We start from the raw sequence: 9738 nt of genomic DNA, 5'->3' as shown, positions 1-9738 counted from the left end.
GGAGATCTCAAATTATTTATTATCTGGAAAAGTCGAAGCTCTTCTTCGTTTTAAAAAAGAAAAAGAAAACAAGTAGATCTAAACTGCTGAAATGATTGATCAATTATTTCATTTTGATGTTACATTTTGTGTTAATTGTATTGGTACTACCTACGCCTGTAAAATACAATTGTGGTGGAGCCGATGGTAAACTATTAACGGCTAGGGTGGTGAATTCGACTCCCTGATGTAGAGGAGAATTATATCACCATTCACATCGAAAAGAAGAAGAAAACAAGAACAGGAGGACGGTGGAAGAGGAAAGACAATAAAACAGCCTACCAGGAAAAATGATATTTCATTTTTTCCCAAATGACTCTTGATTGTCCGAGCAGGACAGGGCCTGCTATTCACGTGCGTGCAAGGTTTTGGAGTGGTTCAAAGGGCGGTCTGTCCAGAACCACTGAATATTATAACATCACAAGTTAGAGAAAATATAATTTTGTCCAACTCAGCTGACACAGGTACACAAACAACTCATTAGTGACGAGTAGCATATATTAAGCGAAAATAATTAGTCTACCGCGGGTCCGTTACCGCGGTTTATCCAGTGTGAAGAGGGGAATGGTCCCCATTTTCCAACCCTAATCCGCTATCAGACGTAGTGCTAGAATCTTTCCCCTCCCAGCCGTTGGATCTGATCCGCGGGACGACCCGCGATACGTGTATGGTTACTCATAAGCGTTTTAGACACGGGAACTTGTCCCTGGCAAAAAAAAAAAAAAGATTTCAGTTAACTTGTTCTTTTCTTATTTACATTCTTTGGCACCCGGTGTTAATATTTAATTAGTTTCTTTTTTCTACCTTACAATTCTCCATCTCTCTCTCCATAGTTGTAGAATTGATATTGTGTTTCTCATTTAACTCCATGGACACGAAACTTATTTCTTCAGGAGTCCAATACTCAAGTTTGCCTGAAAATTATATTAGACCTGTATCTGAGAGACCCAACCTCTCTAAAGTGATTACTTGGGAGAACATTCCCATCATCGACTTATGTTGCACTAACCGCACGCAACTTATTCACCGTATTGGCGAAGCCTGCCGAGTTTTTGGGTTCTTTCAGGTATCATTCAATTCTCAACTTTTATTTCCTTTTGTATGAGCAAGTGTTTTTCTCTAGAAAATTCGTAAGAAACATGGTGCAGGCAAGGAAGTATCTTCTCTTTACTTCTTCCTTATATGATCATGCCGTCCTTTGATTATGGCCAGTAATGAACACTGATCAAGCCTCTGATATGATTGCACTTGCGCATAATTGTGATTACTGTCATCGAAGAAGCCAGCCGACCAATGCATAGCTTTTTTGTATATTTTATATTTGATGGAACAAACAATGCATGCCTCGATATTTTATTGATAGTAAAGCATGAAGACACAATATATATTCATAAACTGTCTTACTTGTATGGACTCTTATTTGAAAAAAACAATAATCTGTGTTTGTGTTTTTGTACGAAACGAGAGATATACCGACTGGGAGTCCCGACAGGTAATCCCGATAGAGACAAGTAGTGGGGCCTATTATGCCCGCACAGTTCTCAATGCTGAGAGCGCTGCCCTCCTGCCCGTTATGTCCAGTCGGGATTTTTCTCCGGTGCCCGCTTGGTAATTAGTCTAGCAGTTCCTCCTAGAAAATTTTGGGGCCCTTTTTGTACCTTAGGCTAACTCCTATGGACTAAATTGAGCTGTTAGATTGGCCAAAAAGTGTTGGAAATCAAAAAAATAAGTGTAGGAAAAAGTTAACAATGTACATGCTACTTCTCTATCCCTGTTCAACTAGCAGCTAGTTTCAAAAGCTGAACCGTTCAACACTCAAAAAGTAACCAAAACGCTGAACCATTCAGCGCTGGGAGAAAATTTTCTGATATAAAGGCTGAGATTTAAAGCGCTGAACCAAACAACGCTCATCGCTGAACGGTTCAAGGATAGATGGTGGTCCCACTGACGTGGTCTTCTAATCTAGCTGCCAGATTAGCCATTCCATAGGACTTCGGAGGTTACCCTAGCTGACGTGGATGGCCAATCTAGCTGTTAGATTAGAAGACCATAGGGGTTAGCCTTACAAAGTAACAAAGGTATGCTAATTAATTAAAGTTTTCAAGGGCTAATATGAATCTTTTGATCTGGTTAACTATATAGGGATGTTGTGAGTACATACTGCAAAGAAGTTAGAGCACTTGGTTTTAGACTACTGGAAGCAATATCAGAAAGCTTAGAGTTACAAGGAGATTACATAGAGAAGATGTTGGGAGATCAAGAGCAACATATGGCCATAAACTACTATCCACCTTGTCCTCAACCTGACCTTACTTATGGTCTTCCATCTCACTGACCCAAATGCACTCACCATCCTTCTTCAAGATGGAGAAGTCTCAGGCTTACAAGTCTTCAAAGATGATAAGTGGATGGCAGTAAATCCGCACCCTGGCGCTTTCGTTATCAATATCGGTGACCAACTACAGGTAAACAATGAATGCTATCTTTAAAGATAAAAAAGGCAAACCAACTGCATGGTTTCTCTAACAAATAATAAAATGATGGATAATTACAGGCACTTAGCAATGGAAGATGTAAAAGCGTTTGGCATCGAGCCGTTGTGAACTCTGGCAAGGACCGAGTATCAGTGGCATCATTTTTATGTCCAGCTAACTGTGCAACAATTATTCCTGCAACCCAAAGTGGATCTTCCTCCATATACAGGAATTTCACTTATCAAGAATACTACAAAAAGTTTTGGAGCAGGAATCTTGATCAAGAACATTGTTTAGAACTCTTTAAAAACTGAATTATTATGGAAATTAATAAGATGACTTTTCTATGAAACATCTTTGATATAGACACACCTGGTGTAGACCAAGCCAGCTAGGCTATTGCCCAGAGCCTCACATTGTTAGGGCCTAAATTTTATTTTTTCTTACGACTGATTTTTTTTTCTTTGAAGCGCTAGGATGGCATTTGCTATGTAAGTACCTCGTAATGCTTTCCAATTACATCTAGCTATGGCAGTGACTAAATGCAACCTTCAATTGGGTTAAATGCAACCATAACTAAATACAACTTCCTTATTTATGTAATTAGCTAAATGAAACCGTAATAATTTTTTACAGTTGTTTTATATACAAGCCAAGATCATGTTGTTGTTTGTTTTGCCCTAATATAAATTTCTATTGATAGACTGGTTGAACTAAAATATTTTTAATATACCTTCAAATGTTTTTTGATCAGATCACGATAGATAGTCATCTTCATCTTAGGTTCTCTTTCCTAAAGAAAATTGTTCAAAGAATCGACACCAACTCCTCTCAAAATAGAGAATATAATCCAACAGATCTTCCACTGCTAGACCTCACTTTGTTTCCTCAAGTTATCTACTCCATATATTATCATTTGTTTTTATGAGTCCATGACTTTGCAATCTTCCAACCTTGGTACAACCATAGATCATGAATGCATCAATTTTCGTTCGTCCGAAAAAACTGTAGCCTATACCCTACACGGTGCTTTACTTGAACACCCATTGATTTTATTCAAATTAGTATCACTGTGGTTCGTTAACCTTGTGCAAAAACTTCAGTACCAGAAGTTCTCCGAACTAATCTTCACCTTGCCAAGGTTCAGCCTAGATCTTCCTAGATTACACACAAAATAATTATTATGATCAGGGTTGGAATAATAATATGTGATTTTAGTTAAGAATAAAAAAAATCCTAACTAAAATCTTATGGTTACGATAACCATAAAAAATGATCAGTTATTTTTGGATTATGTTTAGGACTTTGATTTTACCTTTTTAGGCTGTGTTTTGTTAATCAAATTTTTTTTTCAAAAAGATTGGAACGATACAGAGAAGATTAGCATGGTCCATGTGCAAGGATGGCATGCACAAATCGAGATATGATCCAAATTTTAGTTTCTGTGAGTCAAATATATATATATATATATATATATAACTTTTAAAAATTAAAATCTTGGTTGTATTTAACCCAAGTGAATTTCGTATTTAGTTATTGCCATATACTTTTGTACAATTTATATAACAACATTAGAATTTAATGTATTAAATAATTTTCTTCAAACAAATTTAGATGTCTTCTTTCCCGGTAAATTCATATAAAATTTGAAAATATCAATATTGATCATTTGTTGTTGTTGTTCTTGAAGATATTAGATTGATCGAAACTAAAAATAGATTAGCGTGGGTACGTTACGACCAATGGAGTCATCAATTACATATAATCTTAAAAGGAATGACTTACATATGTTTGCCGTCTGATTTGCTAGTGCATCAGCTATATGGTTGGCCTCTCAGGAGGCCTCTGATTTTGTTGATCATATTTAGCAAGTATGATGGTACCTTGATCCGGATTATGAGGTGAAATAAAGTTTTGTGAGTTAGACTCTAGCAAACTTTTTTCCATTGACTGTTTTTTTTTTTGTTCTGGCTACCATAAGCATGGAGAATTTTTCTGCTACTAAAATCGTGGTTATTCCTAGAGGTTGTGCCATTGCTAAGATCGTGGTGGTTGAGGAATTTTTGCAGAAAATCCCAGCATAAATTTGACATTATGATTAACTAAAAAAGTATATTACAACAAAAATCATCGAACTGGGAAAGGCCAAAACATCAACTATTTACTATATGAAATCAAGATCCATGTTAGAGCATCGCTCGGCTGAACCCACAAGTATTGGTATGTCAAGATTGTTGTCTGTGTTAGATGGCCAAAGCTATATCTTGATTTACATTATACTAAAATCAGTCCCGACTTAGTATTAGAGCATGCTAGTTGAGTATCAGAAACTACTGAATACCCTCGAATATCGAAAACTGTAGAATAACGAAGACATGTACGAGAACTTCATCAAAAAATTTATGTGAAGTCTGACTATCCTATTTATCGATTATTTCTACAATTCTATATATCTTCTGAGACAATGTCATATGTCTTTAGTATATGAGTAATCACGAAGAAGAAGACATCAACTTAAGCATTGGATGTTCATATTTCTTTTCACTTTTGAGGTTGAGAATAATTTTCATTGTTCGAAAAACTATGTATGTGAAAATATAAGCTTAAAAACGTCAACTTGTTTATTCACAAACTGGTTTTTAGTTTGCTAACTATTTTTTTTTGATGTTATGCTTTTTGAAGTTTGTTATTGTGTTGGCGAACTATGTACTTTTGGGTATGTTCCTGGACACTTCAAACTTATTGTGTTTGCAAACCAATTTTCTTAGTTCGCGAAGTGATTTGTTTTTTGGTGTCATCGAACTCCAACCTTGCTTGATATTTCACGAACCATACTTGGGTATTTGGTTGAAAAATATATGGGTGCACATTCTTCTTTGTATTACAAGCAAAACTTCTTATATGCTTACACAGTTTCCATTCTTTGGAAGCATTCTATGTTGAGAAATTTAGTTTGCTTGGGCTTAAAGTAATTCTTGAGCATGAAAACTAGTTCACGAGCTTGTTGTTAGCACAAGAAATAATTTCTTGGACCTTAAGAAATCTAGCATGTTTCATTATTATAAATAGAGGACTCTCTGCAAAGTATAATCTCAATCCGTACACGATGTATACTAGTTGCGAATAGAGTCATACTTAGGTTTCTCCATGAAACATAACTAGGTTACGACTAATTTAAAGACTTCACTTGGGATTCCTAAATCTCGGTAAGACTATATTTTACCTGATAGATCGTTGATATACAAAGTCTTATGAGAATTTGAGTAATTAATATGATAAATTAGATGGCCAATACCCTTTGAGAAATTAATATGAGCATATTGCACAAATAAATATTTTTATTATTATAACTAGTTAAGATACTATTAAAGCACTCTTTTAATTTTGATAATTAAAAATTTAACATTTCATATGAATTTTTCCAAATTATCATGTATGTGCACTGCTCAGCGGATCATCCCATGTTTTTTTATTGCAAGCATTCATCTATAAAAATTATCTGAGTGGGAAAAGTTCTTTACTTATTTATGCATGTTGCCGAATTCTGAATAACTTGACAAAATTCCATATATGTACAAATTCTCCCATTATTATGTCGACATTATGCACGACAAACCTATTATACGTTTTCCAAACACTCCAAATGATAAGCACACAAGAAAATTGAAAGTCAAACAACTACATAATTGAAAAGGCGGGGGTACAACAACCACACCCAATTATTTCGATTAGCAATCTGTATGGACTAACTCCAATATAATTTTAAGAGAATCAACTAGACAGTCAGACTCAATATTAATAAAAGTACATCAAAGAGTTATATATCTCTTTCTCGACTCAATACTTACTCAAGCAAATAGAAATCTGTGAGTCTAATTGAATACAAGAGAAATCACTTGAATGGTACCAAAGACTAATGTTCAAGGATCAATCAATTTCAATAAAAAAACAAAGGTTGGATTTCCCAATTGATCGATTCAACGCTACATAAACTATTCTACTACAAACTAACTTCGGTCTGGACTGCAGTTGAACCCCAATCAATCTCACACTGATCCAAGGTACAGTTGCGCTCATTACGTCTCTGATCCCAACAGGATACTACGCATTTGATTCTCTTAGATGATCTCACCCACAACTAAGAGTTGCTATGACCCAAAGTCAAAGACTTTAATAAACAAATCTATATCACACAGAAAAGTCTACGGTAATAGATAAATATGTCTCCCACAAAAACACCTATGAGTTTTGTTCCGTCTTTTGATAAATCAATGTGAACAGGAACCAATTGATAACCCGGACTTATTCCCGAAGAACATCCTAGTATTATCAATCACCTCACAATAATCTTAATCGACTAACGAAAGAAGATATTGCGGAATCACAAACGATGAGACGAAGATGTTTGTGACTTCTTTTATATCTTGCATATCTGAGAAATCAATCTCAGGCCAATCTTTACGATTATACTCAGTACGATAGAAACAACAAGATCAGATCACACAACTACGAGAAAGTAGTATTGGTCTGGCTTCACAATCCCAATGAAGTCTTCAAGTCGTTAACCTACAAGGTCTCAATAGAAACCTAAGGTTAAAGGAGAATCGACTCTAGCTTATACAACCAATATCACACAAGAGGTGTGAGGATAAGATTTTCCATTTGCTAGAGTTCTCCTTTATATAGTCTTCCAAATCAGGGTTTGCAATCTAAGTTACCTTGGTAACAAAGCATTCAATTTTCACCGTTACATGAAAACCTGATTAGATTAAAGTTAATATCTTTCAAACTTTAGATCGAAATTGTTACACACAAATTAAATGCACGTTTTTAGGTTGTGTAAACGTACCCAAACATGTACATTTAGTTGGTTCACAGTAGTTAACCAGATGGTTAGCCATATGAGCACTTTCATATCAACGATATTCTTCTTTACCGTAACTAGTTCAAATGACTCAAATGAACTAGTTTAGAGAGTTATTCAATTGCTTAGATCTTTATAATAGACATAATTGAAACAAAAACGATTTGATTCACTCGAATCAATTCATGAACTTTATAGCCATGGTTTGTAATTATGCATTCCTTAGTTTATATAAGTTTAAGTTCACAAATAATCGTTTTTAGAAAATAACCAACTTAAGTACGCGGACTTAAGTACCCAGAATAAGTTTTTTTTTAGTTTACAAACTCCATCAGAATTTCTCAGGATGATAACTTCCAACAGTATGCAGACTTGGTACGCATAATCTTGTTCAAGGAATAAGGACTTACACACATATGTGTTACCACACAATTTTTATATCCTTCCATGGTTATATAATCTAAACTCTCATTTCAATCATTGAAACATTCTTAGAGGACGTTATATAGTTGTTATTCACAAGCCATTTTTCTTCAAAGACATTTTCAAGTGATTGAAACTTAACATGACTTTCGTCACTAGTAAAGATGAACTTGGCCAAAGAGAAAGCTTACCAACACTTATTTCGAGAAATAGATAAGCGAGATAAACTCGATTCGAAATAGTAAATGTGTATAATCATAGTTTATATATAAAAACGACTTTTGTCTTAAGATAGGAGATAGAGTAGATAGACTTTTAAGTGATAGATAAGTTCAAGTTTCCACATACCTTTTAGTCGATGAAGTTCCACAAGTTCCTTGAGTAGTTCTTCGTCTTTGTATGATGATCTCCATGGAGTCTTGAGAACAACTACACTTTCTATCATAGTCCGAGACTTAGCTAATAGTAGACTAAAATCAAGACTTATAGTTTTGATCACTAACATTGACAAACATGCTTGAGATAGAAACACGTGCGAGTTTGACCAAGCAGTTCTCTAACAATTTCCCTCTTTGTCAATTTTAGTGAAAAACTATCAATACATATGGAATACAAAAATAGATAAATAAAATTTTGTAGCTTCTCTTCCACATGCCTGATTTTCTTGGTTCTTCAACATTTCTCGAAATCTTCATTACTTCCAAGTACTCCAATGATTCCAAAGGCTGTAAGTTTAGCATCATCGTTGTTGAAAATACGCATCCATAATAATGAGAACAAGAATTGTCAATCATTGTTACACAGTGTCATGATATTATTACACAATATCAAAGTTCAATTGCATCACAACTTCGACAAAAATACTATGGTGATACGTATCACTCCCCCTTAGTCAATACTCCATCTCACATGGAAACCACTCCCCCTTACATAATGATCCGAAAACCATATGTATTTGTAGTGTGAACTACACATTAATTCTTTCCCATTTTGTCAATAGAACTGGCAAAGGTACGAAAACTAGTGGGATCTTAATGAAATTTCCATGGATACATTTCCTGACCAAAAGCAAGCACATATCAACTTTTTATATGCAATCATATAACCAAAGCTAAATGCTTTCATCAAGGAGATAATAAAGATACAAGATAACTCTTGTAATATTCCACAGTCGCACTCCCCACAAAGATTTGGCAATTATGCACAAGTTCAATTAAGAACTCCCCCCCATAAAATGTCATTCCCGAAAGAACAACAAGAGCGACCTTACTTTCACGAGAAAAGAAGGATTTCTTTGGACATAACAAATCACATACGAATATGAATTTGAATCCAAATAATACTCAATTAAATCAACCATAGAAAACCCATGATTAATATAATCGTAAAATGGTCAACATAAGAGAACTTACGGAGCCGCACAATATATACATAAAATGTGGATCAGGGAAGACCAATACTACAGAATAAACAAGGATTCATTCTATTTTCCATCACTATTTTCACAATGACATACAATAGACATAATCATCGTAAAAAAAAGTTTTATCCTTTCTTCCATCAAAATATGACATAAAAGGCATTAACTTTTGTAATGTCAAAAGTTCATTCACTTTTATCAATACATGCATATCAACATACGAAAGACTTAGCTTTTTGACAAAGTATAGGACAATCATAGTTCACGAACGCAAACACACATATCTCATAACAAATTGCAATATATAAAACCATAAAGATTAATACTGCAAAAATCATCTTCCAAACAATTTTTTATAATTTAAAAAAATAAACCTAAAAATATGAAGATGAAAAAGTTGGACATAGCTATGTGTAATAACAATAATGGCTATTCCAAACTCTAGTTATTATTCTAAATAAAACAAGAAAGGAAGATTTACTAGACGAATAAAATCAACAATTTACTCATCATCTTCA

The 9738-nt window shown here is 34.4% G+C and overlaps 1 non-coding gene and 1 pseudogene across 1 annotated transcript; both read left to right on the top strand.

Annotated features, from left to right (window-relative positions):
• The first annotated feature begins 1004 nt into the window (after positions 1 to 1004).
• LOC113273394 lies at positions 1005 to 3114 on the top strand (annotated as a pseudogene).
• A 732-nt stretch (positions 3115 to 3846) lies between these two features.
• Positions 3847 to 3951, top strand: LOC113276955. Its single transcript, XR_003324738.1, has one exon. It is a non-coding gene; the product is annotated as a U6 spliceosomal RNA (small nuclear RNA).
• Positions 3952 to 9738: the final 5787 nt, after the last annotated feature.

This window comes from Papaver somniferum, chromosome 4, assembly GCF_003573695.1.
Source record: "Papaver somniferum cultivar HN1 chromosome 4, ASM357369v1, whole genome shotgun sequence".
NCBI classification, from domain to species: Eukaryota; Viridiplantae; Streptophyta; class Magnoliopsida; order Ranunculales; family Papaveraceae; genus Papaver; species Papaver somniferum.
This window is presented reverse-complemented; position numbering and strand designations above follow the sequence as displayed.